The sequence below is a fragment of the Procambarus clarkii genome, chromosome 20 (genome assembly GCF_040958095.1).
Source record: "Procambarus clarkii isolate CNS0578487 chromosome 20, FALCON_Pclarkii_2.0, whole genome shotgun sequence".
NCBI classification, from domain to species: domain Eukaryota; kingdom Metazoa; phylum Arthropoda; class Malacostraca; order Decapoda; family Cambaridae; genus Procambarus; species Procambarus clarkii.
Window position 1 is genome coordinate 19080262 of NC_091169.1, and position 17955 is coordinate 19098216.

Below are 17955 nucleotides of genomic sequence, written 5' to 3' on the forward strand. Positions count from 1 at the left end.
TTCAGTGACTTAAAATTAGATGAGCAGAAAAGGCTTTGAGGAAACTCATTACCAACTCATCCACCTCAGCCTTCAGTTTGAACTTTGCAGAAAAGTTGAGCAAAGTTTCCACACTGTCAACAGCATCTTCTTCAGTCTTGGAAAACATCTCAAGAAGTCTTCAGCAGGCGATGTTTTTTTTTCGTTTCATTATAGGGCTAAACTTAAGATGTTTTCGATTTCTTCTTTGGGGCTGAACACTTATAGTATCTTAGAGCGTTTGTTTACCTCAGAGGGATTTGCGGTCTCACACTTCTTGCTTTAATTCCTATAATTCTTACTTTACTCCCTATCTCTCTTTACTTTCGCCCAACCAATTGGGCGGTAGAGCGACGGTCCTGCGTCATGCAAGTCGGTGTTCAATCCCCCGACCGTCCACATGTGATTGGGCACCATTCATTTTCCATCGTCCCATCCCAAATCCTTATCCTGATCACTTCCAATGGCTGCATTGTCGTAATGGATTGGTGCGTTCCCCTGATCATTCCCTCCCTCCCACCTCCCCTTTCTCCGTTTTCTTCGTTCACCTTCCCTCCCTATGAAGCTTTTCAAGGTAAACTAAAATATTCACAATAAATTAATATGTCACATATGCACTTATTTAATAAGTCAATATTGACTGTAAGAAAGTGCGAGAACGGGTTGCTCCCTCACTCCGTCTACCTTTCCTACCACTCTCCAAATCCATCCGTTCCTCCCTCACTCTCTTCCTTACCCACATTCCCTCCTCACTCCCTCCTTCTCACATTCATCATCTTCCTTCCCTCACCCCTAACCTTCCTTTTTTTCTCTACCTCCCTTCCCATAATACCCTCCCTTCTTCCTCATCTCTACCTCCCTCCATCCTCTCAAAACCAACCTTTTTTTATGTAATATCTATCCTTCCTACATCTCACTTTTCCTGCCTTCCTTCCCTCCCACCCTAACCCTCCCTTCCCCCGTTCCATCCCAAATCCTTATCCTGATCCCTTCCCAGTGCTATGTAGTCGTAATACCTTGGCGCTTCTCCTGATAGTTCCCTTCCCTCTCCTCTCTCACACACTTGTCATTCATAAACACTCAAGAGTTTAGTGGCTGAAATAATAAGCAGAATTGGGTGGTTCCAGGTGTTGAATTTCAAGGCACAGAGAAGGATCACAAAGTTAAGGCTGAGCTTTAGTGATTAAGATGCGGTTATCATCATGCATTGATTTTAAGAAGCTCTCTTGCATGAAAGCAAAACGATTGATTCAAAAGATTTTATTTATATTCTCTGGGATGGCAAAGAGTGAGGAAGTGCATGACTGAAGAATGCAAATTCTTCAGAGTCGGTTAAGACAGGTGTCTGGGGGAATCATCAGAACATGAATTCGAGTCACCCCCCATTGCCTCAAAATAATTTTCATTGTCATATAACCCTATTGTGATGTCTCTGTGAGCTGAGTGTCTGGGACACACCAGAACGTAGGCTATATTCATTCCATTGTGTGTGTGTATGTATGTATTATATATACATATATATATATATATATATATATATATATATATATATATATATATATATATATATATATATATATATGTCGTACCTAGTAGCCAGAACGCACTTCTCAGCCTACTATGCATGGCCCGATTTGCCTAATAAGCCAAGTTTTCCTGAAGTAATATATTTTCTCTAATTTTTTTCTTATGAAATGATAATCTACCCATTTCATTCTATATGAGGTCAATTTTTTTTTATTGGAGTTAAAATTAACGTAGATATATGACCGAACCTAACCAACCCTACCTAACCTAACCTAACCTATCTTTATAGGTTAGGTTAAGTTAGGTAGCCGAAAAAGTTAGGTTAGGTAAGGTTAGGTAGGTTAGGTAGTCGAAAAACAAATAATTCATGAAAACTTGGCTTATTAGGCAAATCGGGCCTTGTATAGTAGGCTGAGAAGTGCGTTCTGGCTACTAGGTACGACATATATATATATATATATATATATATATATATATATATATATATATATATATATATATATATATATATATATATATATGTATATATATATATATATATATATATATATATATATATATATATATATATGTATATATATATATACATATATATATATATATATATGTCGTACCTAGTAACCAGAACTCACTTTTCAGCCTACAATGCAAGGCCCGATTTGCCTAATAAGCCAAGTTTTCATGAATTAATATATTTTCTCTAATTTTTTTCTTATGAAATGATAAAGCAACCCATTTCATTATGTAAGAGGTCAATTTTTTTTATTGGAGTTAAAATTAACGTAGATATATGACCGAACCTAACCAACCCTACCTAACCTAACCTAAACTATCTCTATAGGTTAGGTTAGGTTAGGTAGCCGAAAAAGTTAGGTTAGGTTAGGTTAGGTAGGTTAGGTAGTCGAAAAGCAATTAATTCATGAAAACTTGGCTTATTAGGCAAATCGGGCCTTGCATAGTAGGCTCAGAAGTGAGTTCTGGCTACTTGGTACGACATATATATATATATATACATATTTCATTGAATATGACCGCATATTCTGTATTTATTATTTTCTGGTTTAGGGCTTCTATCCCTCTAACTAATTTCTTAGCATCAGGGCTTATTTGAAATAGGAGTTCTCCAAAACTCATTTTCGTACTTTTAAGGTGAAGAAAAGAAGTGATTTACTATTGAGTGTATTACACTTATTTGTATAATTTGCACGACGTTTCGAACCTCCATGGTTCAAAATGTCTGTTTGAACAAAATGTTTGAACAAAATGTTTGAACCATGGAGGTTCGAAACGTCGTGCAAATTATACAAATAAGTGTAATACACTCTATAGTAAATCACTTCTTTTCTTCACCTTAAAAGTACGAAAATGAGTTTTGGAGAACTCCTATTTCAAATAAGCCCTGATGCTAAGAAAATAGTTAGAGGGATAGAAGCCCTAAACCAGAAAATAATAAATACAGAATATGCGGTCATATTCAATGAAACATGTTTGAAAGAAAACCTGCTGCCAGTATACACCAATATATATATATATATATATATATATATATATATATATATATATATATATATATATATATATATATATATATATATATATATATATATATATATTCTGGATTTATGCAATACGCTGCCAGGTGGCATAATTATTTACTTATATTACTGTAGTTTACCTGTAGTCGATTTCAAGAGGTCTTCTACTCCCCTAGCTACGTTTGTTGGGTGATTCATGTAGAACGTTGTAGGGAACATAATAGATGTGGTGTAGCTGTTGTTTCAAGCGTAGGTAAGACAAATATATAATGCATTGCTGTTTGATTTACCAGGTATTTCTGTCATGACTCAACTGGCTTCCGTCAGTCTGTTCACATGTTTTTATGTTAATAACAGTATTATTGTTGTTATAATTTGGGTTAGGTTGGGCAAACTTAGGTTACGTTCGGTTGGGTTAGGTTAGGTTAGATTGGGTAAGATTAGATTAGTTTAGGTTGCGTAAGATTAGGCTGGGTTTGGTTAGGATATGTTGTGTAAGATTATGCTAGGATAGGTTGGGAAGGTTAGGTAAGGTTTGGTTAGTTGAGGAAGGTAAGGTTAGGTTTGGTTAGGTGAGGAAGGTAAGGTTAGGTTTGGTTAGGTGAGGAAGGTAAGGTTAGGTTTGGTTGGGTATGGTGAGGATAAGGTTATGATGGGTTAGGTTAGGAAAGGTGAATTTACCTTCGGTAAGGATAGATTAGGTTCGAAAACATCTTGACCCATTCATCCCTTCTTCACTATCCTGCTCCATCTATCTCTTTATTGCTCGTATTTTCTGCACCCATTCTTTAATCTCTCAATATTTCTTTTCATCATGTTTCTGCTTCCTCCAAGTTCCTATTTCGCCCCAGCGCTCTTATCATCTATTTTTCCCTTTCTCTCATTCTATACTCTCTCTCTCTCTCTCTCTCTCTCTCTCTCTCTCTCTCTCTCTCTCTCTCTCTCTCTCTCTCTCTCTCTCTCTCTCTCTCTCTCTCTCTCTCTCTCTCTCTTGTACTTGCCCTCATGCACAGCTACCGAGAAATTGTAGTACGTAAAATATTTCCAAAGCCACTTTTGTCTTCTAAAGTCAATAAAATATTTTATTTACATTCTATTGATTCCTTTATTTACAGAGGAATAAAGGAATTCCTCCTTCCTATAAAGGAAGGAAAAATTGGAATAAATAATAAATAATGAATTCTTTATAGAATCCAATATTTTTTTTACTCTTGTGAGTTTCGTTCAGCATTATCTCTTCTCAAATTCCATTATTTTCATTATTCTCCTGAAAATTAGGATCAGTTGTCTTTCCTTAGCTGTTTTTCACTTGAACTTTTCCGGGAAATTTTTTACAAAGACCACTCTTAATGATCTTGTGTCATCAGACAGCAGGGAAGAGCTCTGTGTTGGGGTTCTCAGAAGAGCTCCGTTTTGGCGGGCTCTAAAAAAGAGCTTTAAAGAGGGTTCAAAGAAGAGCTGCATCTTGGGGGCTTAAAGAAAAGCTGTGACTGTGAGGATGTAGGTAGTGCTGTGTTTGTGAGGGGTGTAGGTAGTGCTGTGTTTGTGAGGGGTGTAGGTAGTGCTGTGTTTGTGAGGGTGTAGGCAGGGCTGTGTTTGTGAGGGTGTCGGTAGTGCTGTGTTTGTGAGGGTGTAGGCAGGGCTGTGTTTGTGAGGGTGTAGATAGTGCTGTGTTTGTGAGGGTGTTGGTAGTGCTGTGTTTGTGAGGGTGTAGGTAATGCTGTGTTTGTGAGGGTGTAGGTAGTGCTGTGTTTGTGAGGGTGTAGGTAGTGCTGTGTTTGTGAGGGTGTAGGTAATGCTGTGTTTGTGAGGGTGTAGGTAGTGCTGTGTTTGTGAGGGTGTAGGTAGTGCTGTGTTTGTGAGGGTGCTGGTAGTGCTGTGTTTGTGAGGGGTGTAGGTAGGGCTGTGTTTGTGAGGGTGTAGGTAGTGCTGTGTTTGTGAGGGTGTAAGTAGTGCTGTGTTTGTGAGGGGTGTAGGTAGGGCTGTGTTTGCGAGGGTGTAGGTAGTGCTGTGTTTGTGAGGGAGTAGGTAGTGCTGTGTTTGTGAGGGGTGTAGGCAGGGCTGTGTTTGTGAGGGGTGTAGGCAGGGCTGTGTTTGTGAGGGGTGTAGGCAGGGCTGTGTTTGTGAGGGGTGTAGGCAGGGCTGTGTTTGTGAGGGAGTAAGCTGAAGCGATGATTTAGTGAACGTATTATCAGAACCAATACACTGTAGTGAGGATGTTGGTGAGGCAATCGGTGTAGTGAGGGTTTTAAGGTAAAACAGACGTTCCATGTGGGTCTAGGAATGAGAGGCTTGAGGTCACAGGTCGCTTAGGAGTTAGGAGATAATTGACCTTGTGGTGGAAGGTGTTTCGGTAACGAAGTGCTAGAAATGCGTAGCTCTTCTAATAACCTCATTTATCATCCCGCTAATTACTCCCTTATTTCCTAATTAATTTACTAATTGCTTTGCTAATTACCGAGTGTTGAGTTGGTGGCGACATCAATGATTTCGCCTTGTTCCATCAGTCATTAAAAACCCATAAACTGCTTCTTAAAACTCCAGTCATTATATTCACATTATGTATAGCGGCTCAATCTGGTTAGGTCTCGAGCAAGATGCTGCCTCTCCTGTTATCTGTTGCGGGGAGCATGAGATGCTGCCTCTCCTGTTATCTGTTGCGGGGAGCATGAGATGCTGCCTCTCTTGTTATCTGTTGCGGGGAGCATGAGATGCTGCCTCTTCTGTTATCTGTTGCGGGGATCATGAGATGCTGCCTCTTCTGTTATCTGTTGCGGGGAGCATGAGATGCTGCCTCTCCTGTTGTCTCCCGCAACACTACATATGCTCACATACACCACAAGAGGCAGCAGGGCTCCCGCTTGCCCTCTAATGGTAGCAGAGGGCCCCCTTTTGTCCTCGCAATTATGGTCACTGTGGCCTGGTTGGGGTCCGGGCCGCGGAGACGTTGAGCCCCGAAATCATCGCAAGGTAAAGGTTAGCCTTCACCGGAGTGAGACTAACCCTAGGCGTCTGACCTCCAGTCTTAGACTCTCTCTCTGTCTCTCTCTCTCTGTCTCTCTCTCTCTCTCTCTCTCTCTCTCTCTCTCTCTCTCTCTCTCTCTCTCTCTCTCTCTCTCTCTCTCTCTCTCTCTCTCTCTCTCTCTAATATACATATATATATATATATATATATATATATATATATATATATATATATATATATATATATATATATATATATATATATATACACATATATATATATATATATATATATATATATATATATATATATATATATATATACAAAGAACAAACCGTGCAGACATTTTATACACATTTCTCTTGGCCCGAAGGTAATACAGATTTTCAGACGTGACTTTCCTTGAACTAACACTCCGACAAGTTGAAAAATAAAGCGAGTGAGATGAAATTGGTGATGTTTTACGATCGCGGATAACGTGAAGTTCCATAATATGACTAATGATAGATGAGAACTGGAGAATGTGAAATATTTCAACGGAGGAGATGAGAGAGTTGGAGCGCAATGATTGATGTCTATGCTGTTGTTGTTTCAGATTTAGCTACTCAGACCGAAGTGTCCATGTAGCACGGGCTATGGTGAGCCCGTATGATGTCTATCGCTCACGTATGGGTAATATATTTGATGACGTGTGTTATCAAATGCGGTTATCAAATGACGGCATGTTATCAAATATCATGTGCTATCGTGGTGTTAATCCAAGTACGTGTTGTATTATCATATATATTTTTCATATATAATTTTATTTTTTTGAGCAACTTATGTCTGGGCAAAAAGCTGCTATGTTTCAAGCAGAAATAATTTTAGTAAATATTAAAAAAGGGTTTGTTCTATAGGTAGCGACCGCTTTTTAACGCTGTTTCATACACAAAACGGAAAACAAAATAGTCACGCGGTGATCAAAGATTACTTTAGAATCCTTGGCGATGCTGTGCGGGAGATGACGGATCTCTGCAGCATCCGTGATGCTGCTTCACGAAGCCTCCCCCCGAAACACCTCCCTGGCCACACCCTGCTCGACACTCCTGGCTTAGTGGCGTGTCGAATATGGCTTTACTGACACCACCCAACACCTGGCTTTATCCACATGTCAGTTCCTTACTAATCCAGTCATCATGATATCTCTTGTGCTGTATCTTTACTATAGTCATTGTGATATTTAGTTATATGCTTGTCACAGTAACTTAATAAAGAGAGCATTCAGCACTAAGAGTATCCTTGGGAACCAGACTATAGCAGTGTGAGTGAAGGAGGTAATGAGAAGCCTGAGGGGGTCCCTGTGAGAATCAATTATGTAAAGCAAGACATGTGTGGCATATTACAAGGTCTGCTTCACTTCCCAGTCAACACGTCTGCTCCTGCAGACTGGGAGAGTGAGAGAGAGAGAGGGAGAGAGAGAGAGCAGAGGATGGATGGATGAAGCCGTGTGTTAAGGGATGGAGGGTTGTAAACTGGATGCAGCCATGTGGTGGGTGTTGTAATTGGATGTAACCATGTGGCAGACAACTGTAGTTGGATGTAGCCATGTGGTGAACTCTTAAAGAAGGATGTAAGTATGTGGTAGGCAGCTGCAACATGTATGTAGACATATGTTGGGCGGTTGGGGCGGGAGGGGTCATCAACACATGTCATCCGATGTTGGTATGTGACCGAAAAATGGGTATTGGGGCAGAACATAGCCCTATGGATTTCGAGAAGGAGTGGCAGAGGGAGTTATCATGAAATTGGGAATTAGAATTTATATGAAATTGAAGATCTGAAGCATCTTACAAGCAGCCACTTCAGCACAAATACCTTAACGATAGGCCTTAACACCAGCCTTCTGCCTCGTTAATTAAAACACTTGCACGTAATTATCACTCGACTTTTGCTTAACGAGCATACAATTACCCTCACCCCAACGAGGTCTTCATAATTAGTGCAGTTCTTTGGCCAACAAACTACTTAAGACACACTTTCTCCAGATAATTACCTTACCTCATCTTAAATGACTGTAGACTTTAAATAAGAATCGTGGCGTCTGTTCCCAAGTTGACAAAAAATCTTTAATGTGAGAATTTTTGATCTTCAAGAACGTCTCGCGGTTACAGTGTTGGTTATCGCGCTATCAGTGTTTTTTTTTTTGTCACTGTGCCGGGCAGTGTCTTGCAGTGCAAGACAAGACCATGTATTGACCTGGAAAGTATTAACCTGGAAAGTATTGACCTGGAAAGTATAGACCGGGAAAGTATTGACCGGGAAAGTATTGACCTGGAAAGTATTGACCTAGAATGTATTGACCCAGAATATATTGACCTAAAACGTATTGACCTAGCAAGTATTGATGTAGATTGTATTGACCTAGCACGTATTGATAATACAATACGTGCTAGTCAATACAATACACGTATTGTATTGACTAGCACTACGTGCTAGTCAATACAATATTAATTGTATTGACCTTGCACTATATTGATATAGTATTGAGCAAGAAAGTATCTTGCTCAATACTTTCAAAGCATTCCGGTCAGAATCTATTGACCTGGAACGTATTGACCTAGAACGTATTGACCTAGAATGTATTGACCTAGAACGTATTGACCTAGAATGTATTGACCTAGAACGTATTGACCTAGAATGTATTGACCTAGAACGTATTGACCTAGAACGTATTGACCTAGAACGTATTGACCTAGAATATATTGACCTAGAACGTATTGACCTAGAACGTATTGACCTAGAATGTATTGACCTAGAACGTATTGACCTAGAACGTATTGACCTAGAACGTATTGACCTAGAATGTATTGACCTAGAACGTATTGACCTAGAATGTATTGACCTAGAACGTATTGACCTAGAACGTATTGACCTAGAACGTATTGACCTAGAATGTATTGACTTAAATTGCGGGAAACATCGAGAGCACGATGTGTGGCATTTCTCTAGGATCCAGTAACCTCTGCGTGTTGGTATTTGACTGCTGTGGAGACAAAAAAAAATAGAAAACAACGAGGCGGTGATTTAAGGAGGTGTGCATAGAGGCGAGGGGGGAATATGAGAAATATAAATGATTTCCTTCGGGGGTCAAGTAGAGTTGTGAAAATTAATGTAAGGAACATGGCAAAGCAGAGCATGAAGGCGCATGGGATACTGTGAAGTAGAGGAACTCCAGGAGAACAAATACATCCCAAACCGAGGAACAAAAATCCTTGATTTAACAATGGATAAAGCAAAATTAGACAACAACAGGGGCTCGGAAAAGGTACAGATAGAGAATAACAGTCGAAAACAGAAACTGCAGAAGAACGAGAAATAAATATTCTAAAAAATATAAATATTTAAAGAGAAACTAAAGAGAAGCAGTAACTGTTGCGCGACCACACCAAAAAAATTAAAATAAATAAACATTAATGACTAAGTGACAAGATAGAAAAGGATAAGGAAATATGTGAGGAACTCAAGCAAAGGTTTCAGGTCAATGAAACAGAACCAACGCAGCTCCTGAATACCAGGACAGAACACCATTAAAAGGCGAGACTGAGCAACAAAGAGGTGCTAATACAAAAGCACTGTAAAAGCTATTCCATTAGTATTAAAATACATCAATTTAAAAGGGAGAATTGCCAGACAGTTAGAAAGCAGAAAATATTTTATCAAATTTCGAAAAAATGTGATAATACAGAGTTCCCTAAACTATATATATTAGTGCCAATAACGTTCCTATCATGCAAGCTCCTACATTCTAAGGAGATAGAATCTCTAATTAGAATCTCCTTAGAATTTCTAATTTTAAGGAGATTAGAGAAAGGCAATATGAGTTGAGGGAACTGAACCTGACAATCCTACTAGAGCAGCCAGTACCCCCATAAGGTTTACCAACGTCAAGAAACTGTCTTATTAACGTGCCCTTATCCTAACTTACCAGAGGACCCAAAACAGAAAACGGGACAGTATGACAATTTCGCCAGCCGCTACCATTTTGTAGTACAGCAATTTTTGGCCTTAGGTAGACTATACGTCAAAATGCGACGTTCTATTAGGAGGCCGGGTTGACCAGAGTGTTCCGATCAACCTAATGTATATCAAGCAGGAAAGAAAAAGTTGAGATAACGTAAATTAAACAAGAAAGAGAAGGTTAAGCTAACGCTGATAGGTTTAAACACACACACACACACACACACACACACACACACACACACACACACACACACACCACACACACACACACACACACACACACACACACACACACACACACACACACACACACACACACACACACACCACACACACCACACACACCACACACACACACACACACACACACACACACACACACACACACACACACACACACACACACCAAGCATTAATACCTGGGATAATAATGCGCTCACAAGGATGAACGTGTTCACCATTAGCACAGATAGGTAAACACGGAGAGAGAATCACACACAACCCAACTGCTACACGCTCAACACATTCACCACACCACACACACACACACACACACACACACACACACACACACACACACACACACACACACACACACACACAAGCATCAACATCCTCACCATAAACACCATAACCACAGCCACACACCCATATAATAGCCAGGAGCAACATAACTACACATCACCTGAACCAAATAACACATTTAACACGTAATATAATTACCAGGAACTGGACTTGGCCACACTGGAAAAGAGGGGAAATTAGGGGGATGGGGGAGAACATGATAACGACATATAAGATTCTAAGGATATTTTAGTAAGCTGACAAGAAAGCATTGTTCAAAGCTTGAAGCTAACTCTACAACTTTATACATTTTCTCCATCATATTTATATTAAACTGAGCCGTTGCATTGAATAATAAATTACTAGGTAAATTTACCTTGCAGGTAAATCTTAATTTAATTAAATTAAAATAACAGTTGAGAAAGGTACTTGGGAACAATGGAGACAACCTTTGACAAGCAGTAGACTTCCTGTCCCCGTCGAGATACTGGCTCTCAAATAAACTCAGGGAAATCTAGGTAAATACATCTAGGTGAGAACATTTAAGTAATGACATCAAGATGAGTTCATCCAGGTGAGATTCTCTACATGAGTACATCTAGGTGACTCCATTTAGGTGACTCCATCCAGATGACTCCATCTAGGGGTGTACACAGCGGTCATTGTCAATTCAACTCCCGATAATAACTACACAAGACCGTGAATTGCTTGGTGCGTCAGTTGAAAGTTTTTTCTGAATATTTTAACCTTAAAGTCTCCTTCGGTTCTGCCATAAGAGAGTTAGCGAGCCTCTCTGAGCTTCTTGTTTGCTATTTGCGTTCGTGTTGTTTGTCTTTGTTTAATCGGTTTATTCGTCTAGAAGGTTAATGGGTAGTTAAAGCCAGGATACAGTGTCAAGGACTCCATGGAACACCTGTAAAAGCTGGTTTGTGTGTTTATACAAACGATGCCAACTGCGACCCGCAATACCTTCTAAGGGAACAATGAAACATTTTCAGATGAAAATATTAGTTTTGGGTAAGAGGAGGGAGGAGGGTAATGGGTATGGGTGGTGAGGAAGGGTGTAGGGGTGAGAGGAGTTCATTGTGAGTTTTGGTTGGGTGAATATGTTTGGGGTTAGTATGTTGGGGTGTGGTTATGCTTTGTGTAGCCTCGTGGATATATTGGGTTGGGGGATAGCTTGGAAGGTTTCGTTGGTTGGATGGTTAGGATAGGGTTATCCACCACCACCTCTCTGTCTTCAGATACCTCTTTCCCCTCATTCTATCCAACTGTCCCTCACTTATCCCTCCCACTCATTCCTCTTCTCCCCTCATTTATCCTCTACCTCCAGTCACTCCCTACCTCTCATAACACCCCCCCCAGTAACATTCCCCTCCCCCTCACTTCTCTCACACCTTCTTCCCTCACCCCCCCCCCCCAATCCTCACCCCCCCCCCCTTCCCTGTCTCATCCACACCCCTTCTCACTGCACCAAATTCTTACCATCTTAATTCCAACATCTCCATCCAGTGACAAAGTATCTGACAACATAGATATGTCAATGACACTCAAGGCCATTAAGGACATCTATCCAACTGGTTTCATTTTTGGGTAATTTATCACCATTAAAGGAATTTAATTGTGTGAACAAAATTGCATAATAGACCAAGCCTAATTCATTACCTATCGGAAATAAAATTAGATCACATGCCAGTCCAAGGCTAACACTTAGTTTTTGCATTTGTTTTGGGCAACTTGGGAAGGATAGTGGATAGTAATGTTTGAGTCGGGTATTGAGGACATAAATGCTGGCTTTGCTTCGCCATTGGCCACAGATTTGCATATTAAGTGTATTCTAGGCCAGGGACGGCGACCATCCCACGATAACAATAATGTCTAACAGTGTTTTGCTGCTTATCTGTTTTCATAGTGAAGTGTTGGTGTGGCCACAGTGGTGGTGGTGGTGGTGGTTAAAGATTTAGTTAGGAAGGCAGGAGGCGTGTTAGAATGGCAGGGGGCGTGTTAGAATGGCAGGGGGTGTGTTAGAATGGCAGGGGGCGTGTTAGAATGGCAGGGGGCGTGTTAGAATGGCAGGGGGGCGTGTTAGGAAGGCAGGGAGGTGTCCAGGAAGGCAGGAAGGGGGGGGGGCAAGGAAGACAGGGAGGTAGCCAGGAAGGCAAGCCGGTGGGAAGTGCTTCCATGGAAGTCACTGAGAGGAGGAAGCGGACAATGGGGGGAGGTTCCTGGTAAGCTGAAATGAAAGCGATTTACAAATGGATTTTGCTTATCCATCTAAATGAACTAAAACTGTAAGATGGGACCCCAGGGAAATAGGAAATGTACATTACTCAGTGAGTGAGTGAGTGAGTGAGTGAGTGAGTGAGTGAGTGAGTGAGTGAGTGAGTGAGAGAGTGAGTGAGTGAGTGAGTGACAGATAGACAGACACAGACAGAAGCAGCTGAGCTAAATAATTAATAGAATTAAGATATATATTTTTAATTTTCTGTATATTAGCACATTCAAAAAGTATATACTGTCCAATTCCCCTGCCAATTTTCTTTTTAATCAATCTTTCCTTTCTCCCAATTTTTAACCAATATTTTTCCCTCTACCAACGGTTAATCTATTCTTCCCCCCCCTTTTTTAACAATTTCAATGTTGTGATATTTGTTAAACATATTGTAAAATTACTGATTTTGGAAAAGGGTTGTAGACTTAGGGAATATATTACCGGATAAGATCATACACGTGGGATCACTGGATTGTTTCCAGCGTAGGTCAGATATATTTGTGAACAAGTTTGGTTAGGTATAAATAGGATGTGCCTTACCAAGGGCAATAGGAGCCTCTTTGCATGGACTTATAGTTAGCTTCTACGGTTTCCTTCATTTATACATTCTTATGTACTAAGTTTCCCTTAGAGATTCATATATATCCTCCACAGATCAGATGTGCATGGTCAAATTGGCCCACAAACACTATTGTAAGGAAAGATATGGTTTTGGGTCATGTTTATGGACACCTGACTCACCATATACGCCAGGTATATCTATTATTCAACATGGTGTCCAGTCACGGGTATATCTCTCTCTCTCACCAGAGAGAGAGAGATATGCTGTGTCATGATATATGCTATATGATATGCGAACGACACTGATATGCTGTGTCGTTCGCTATAACTTACTCTACGACGGTTCGCGGAAATTCAAGGTTCCCGGGGCAAAGCTGGTCACGCAATGATGGTGTTTCCGGGGATCGACATTGATAACATTGAACGTTTATCGGATATAGTTAAGCTGCCTCCGGTGTTAGCAGTTGTCAGTGAGAGATATAAGCTTTACTAACACCTGCCTCCTGTGTTAGTAAAGCGTATATCTCCCTGACATCTGCTAACTGCTGCCTCCTGGGTCGGTAAATTTTATATGTCGCTGACAGCCGCTACCTGTCTGTTCTCTGAAATCCTGTTGTGAGATTCTAATGTTAAGGACAAAATGGATTTTGTTTCATATAACCACGTACTGCAACAGAAGGTCATTTTTTAACAGAATATTGAACATACAAATGTTCTGTTTTTTGCTTTTTTTAACTTTTAAGATTTGTGTTTTATTTTTTCAAAAGTTACATGTTTGAATTTGTCAAGAACGAGGAAGCGTTTTCTTGACTATGTTTATCAGTGGTTCCACCTATCGTTTCTCAAGGTTTCACGTGTCGTTCCTTAAGGCTTCTTATGATTTCACTATTTGTTTCTTAAGGTATTTTACTCTCTCTCTCTCTCTCTCTCTCTCTCTCTCTCTCTCTCTCTCTCTCTCTCTCTCTCTCTCTCTCTCTTTCTCTCTCTCTTTCTCTCTCTCTCTCTCTCTCTCTCTTTCTCTCTCTCTTTCTCTCTCTCTCTCTCTCTCTCTCTCTCTCTCTCTCTCTCTCTCTCTCTCTCTCTCTCTCTCTCTCTCTCTCTCTTTCTCTCTCTCTTTCTCTCTCTCTCTCTCTCTCTCTCTCTCTCTCTCTCTCTATCTCTCTCTCTCTCTCTCTCTCTCTCTCTCTCTCTCTCTCTCTCCCTCAACCCCCCCTCTTCCCCTCCTTTTAATCATGCTCAAGAGAGCTCTTAACGGCCACTAACAGCAATGTCCGTTACTAATGGCTTTGTAAACACATTCGGGCGTAAAGAATCCTTGAATCCTAATACTCCAGAAACCTTCAAGAAAACCATATTCTCCATTTCCGCTTCTTAATGTTCTGCATAAGTTGTTTTGGCAACACAGAGGCACTTGGCTGGTGCTGTGCTTGAAGTCTATCAACCTCTTGGGGGGGGGGGGGGTTCAGTGTTCAACCTGTTAACGTCTGAAGAATCAAGGCCTCTCATCCTCTGCACGGTTGAGGATTATCATTTTCTGGAGGGTTGAAGCCTATCAACCTCTTCAAGGTTGAGGTCTTTCAACCTCTTAGGGCTTAAAGCCTATCAACTTCCAGTGGGTTAAAACTTATTAACTTTTGGAGGGTTAAGACCTATCAACCCCTGGAGGGTTATTAAAGCAATTAAAGCTTATCAAGCTGTGGAGGATAATAGTGAGTGAAAACTTATTGTTGGCCCAGTAAAGGATATCCTTTAGTCCTGAACATACCCCTGGGCTAAAGATACCTCTAAATATATATATATATATATATATATATATATATATATATATATATATATATATATATATATATATATATGTATGTCGTACCTAGTAGCCAGAATGCACTTCTCGGCCTACTATGCAAGGCCCGATTTGCCTAATAAGCCAAGTTTTCATGAATTAATTGTTTTTCGACTACCTAACCTACCTAACCTAACCTAACCTAACTTTTTCGGCTACCTAACCTAACCTAACCTATAAAGATAGGTTAGGTTAGGTTAGGTAGGGTTGGTTACGTTCGGTCATATATCTACGTTAATTTTAACTCCAATAAAAATAAATTGACCTCATACATAATGAAATGGGTAGCTTTATCATTTCATAAGAAAAAAATTTGAGAAAATATATTTATTCAGGAAAACTTGGCTTATTGGGCAAATCGGGCCTTGTATAGTAGGCCGAGAAGTGAGTTCTGGCTACTAGGTACGACATATATATATATATTGTGACGATAATCTCCTTCAAGAGATTGAGCCTGCTCTTCCCTCCAAAATATGTCGCTATACATCTATATAAAACTAGTATGGAAGAAATATCCAACAACTACACCACCAAGGTTTGCCAGAGCGCAAAACGTATGCAGCCAGGAACACCTGCTCCACCTCGAATCACCAAACTACCTGTCTGTCGCCAGCTCATCGCTGATTGGCTGCGGGTCCAGTTGCACCTGCCCTCCACCCACCACACTACCTGATGTCTGGGGCCACACGACCGCCAGACCTCAGAATATCCAGTGCTTTCAACAAGTTAACACGTCTCATTGGTAGACTAAGCTGTGGCTTACGTGTACTAAGAGAGGTGGCAGCTTAAAGCCAATATTCCTGCACCTATTATCTGATTGTATATTGTTCACTTGTTATTACTCACTTGTCTTAACGTAACTTTTCATTTTGTCATTTGATTATTCTTATTATTTTGATTGATTGATTTTATGATACGAATTTTATGTCCATTTCATTCATGTTTTGCTTTTCTAACGTAATTAAAATCTCATTGTTAAATTTACTTGTGTTTTGTGTGTCTTCCCTTTACCTTACCACAGACGAAGTTCCAGATTTTCTATTTTTTGTTTCTATATGTGACGAGGCCATACCCCTAGCTTTTGAACAGCCGAACACCAACGCGTTACCGTCACAATATATATATATATATATATATATATATATATATATATATATATATATATATATATATATATATATATTTCAGGAGAAGAGGGGTATACCTCGGTGCATATATCCCTTCGCTTGGGTACATATGCTGTTAGGCACTTTGTAAAATAAAAGGTAACCGGGAGTTAGGCAACTGTTGTGGGGGTTGGATGGCATGCTTGGTTGACTGCTCGCCTGGTGGAGACCATGAGATTCATAACACGTCTCTCTCTTGGTCTTTAATTTTGGGAAACAATTTTATGATCATCCAACCCAATTATCCAGCCTATCCATTCAATCCAACTATACAGCCAAACTATACAACGCAACCATCCAGGCCAATCACCATCGGCCCAACATGTTCTCTGTGACCCGGTGCTGGGTCGATGCGCCGTGGATTTGGGTAAGCCTTTTGTAATGTTTTGCTGATATACGAGATTAAGACTTTATATTTTTTTAGACTTATTTTGATGTTGCTGGAAGTCAAAGTATATAAATATACAAATACTTTGCATTAATGTGATGCATGATTAACACTTTGACACATAAATACGCACACACACACACACACACACACACACACACACACACACACACACACACACACACACACACACACACACACACACGTACGCAAGTTCCCTGCAATTCTACGTGGAGGATACAATTCCACTCTAGAAACTACAGTCAACAAATATAGATTCTAACACCATCTACCGGGAAGTCTTGGGGGTGAAAATACAGTTTCTCTCAGGAAAAGGTAAAGTGGACAAAATTAAGATCTAGCACCAGAGATTCAGGCTCTGAATGCTCCCTCGTCAGAGCAACGTACACAGATGTACACCTGGACACACAAATGTACACCTGGACGCACAAATGTAAACCTGGACGCACAAATGTACACCTGGACGCACAAATGTACACCTGGACGCACAAATGTACACCTGGACGCACAAATGTACACCTGGACGCACAAATGTACACCTGGACGTACAAATGTAAACCTGGACGCACAAATGTACACCTGGACGCACAAATGTACACCTGGACGCACAAATGTACACCTGGACGCACAAATGTACACCTGGACGCACAAATGTACACCTGGACGCACAAATGTGTACCTGCACGCACAAATGTACACCTGGACGCACAAATGTGTACCTGCACGCACAAATGTACACCTGGACGTACAAATGTGTACCTGCACGCACAAATGTACACCTGGACGTACAAATGTACACCTGGACGCACAAATGTACACCTGGACGCACAAATGTACACCTGGACGCACAAATGTACACCTGGACGCACAAATGTACACCTGGACGCACAAATGTACACCTGGACGCACAAATGTAAACCTGGACGCACAAATGTAAACCTGGACGCACAAATGTACACCTGGACGTACAAATGTGTACCTGCACGCACAAATGTACACCTGGACGCACAAATGTACACCTGGACGTACAAATGTGTACCTGCACGCACAAATGTGTACCTGCACGCACAAATGTACACCTGGACGCACAAATGTAAAC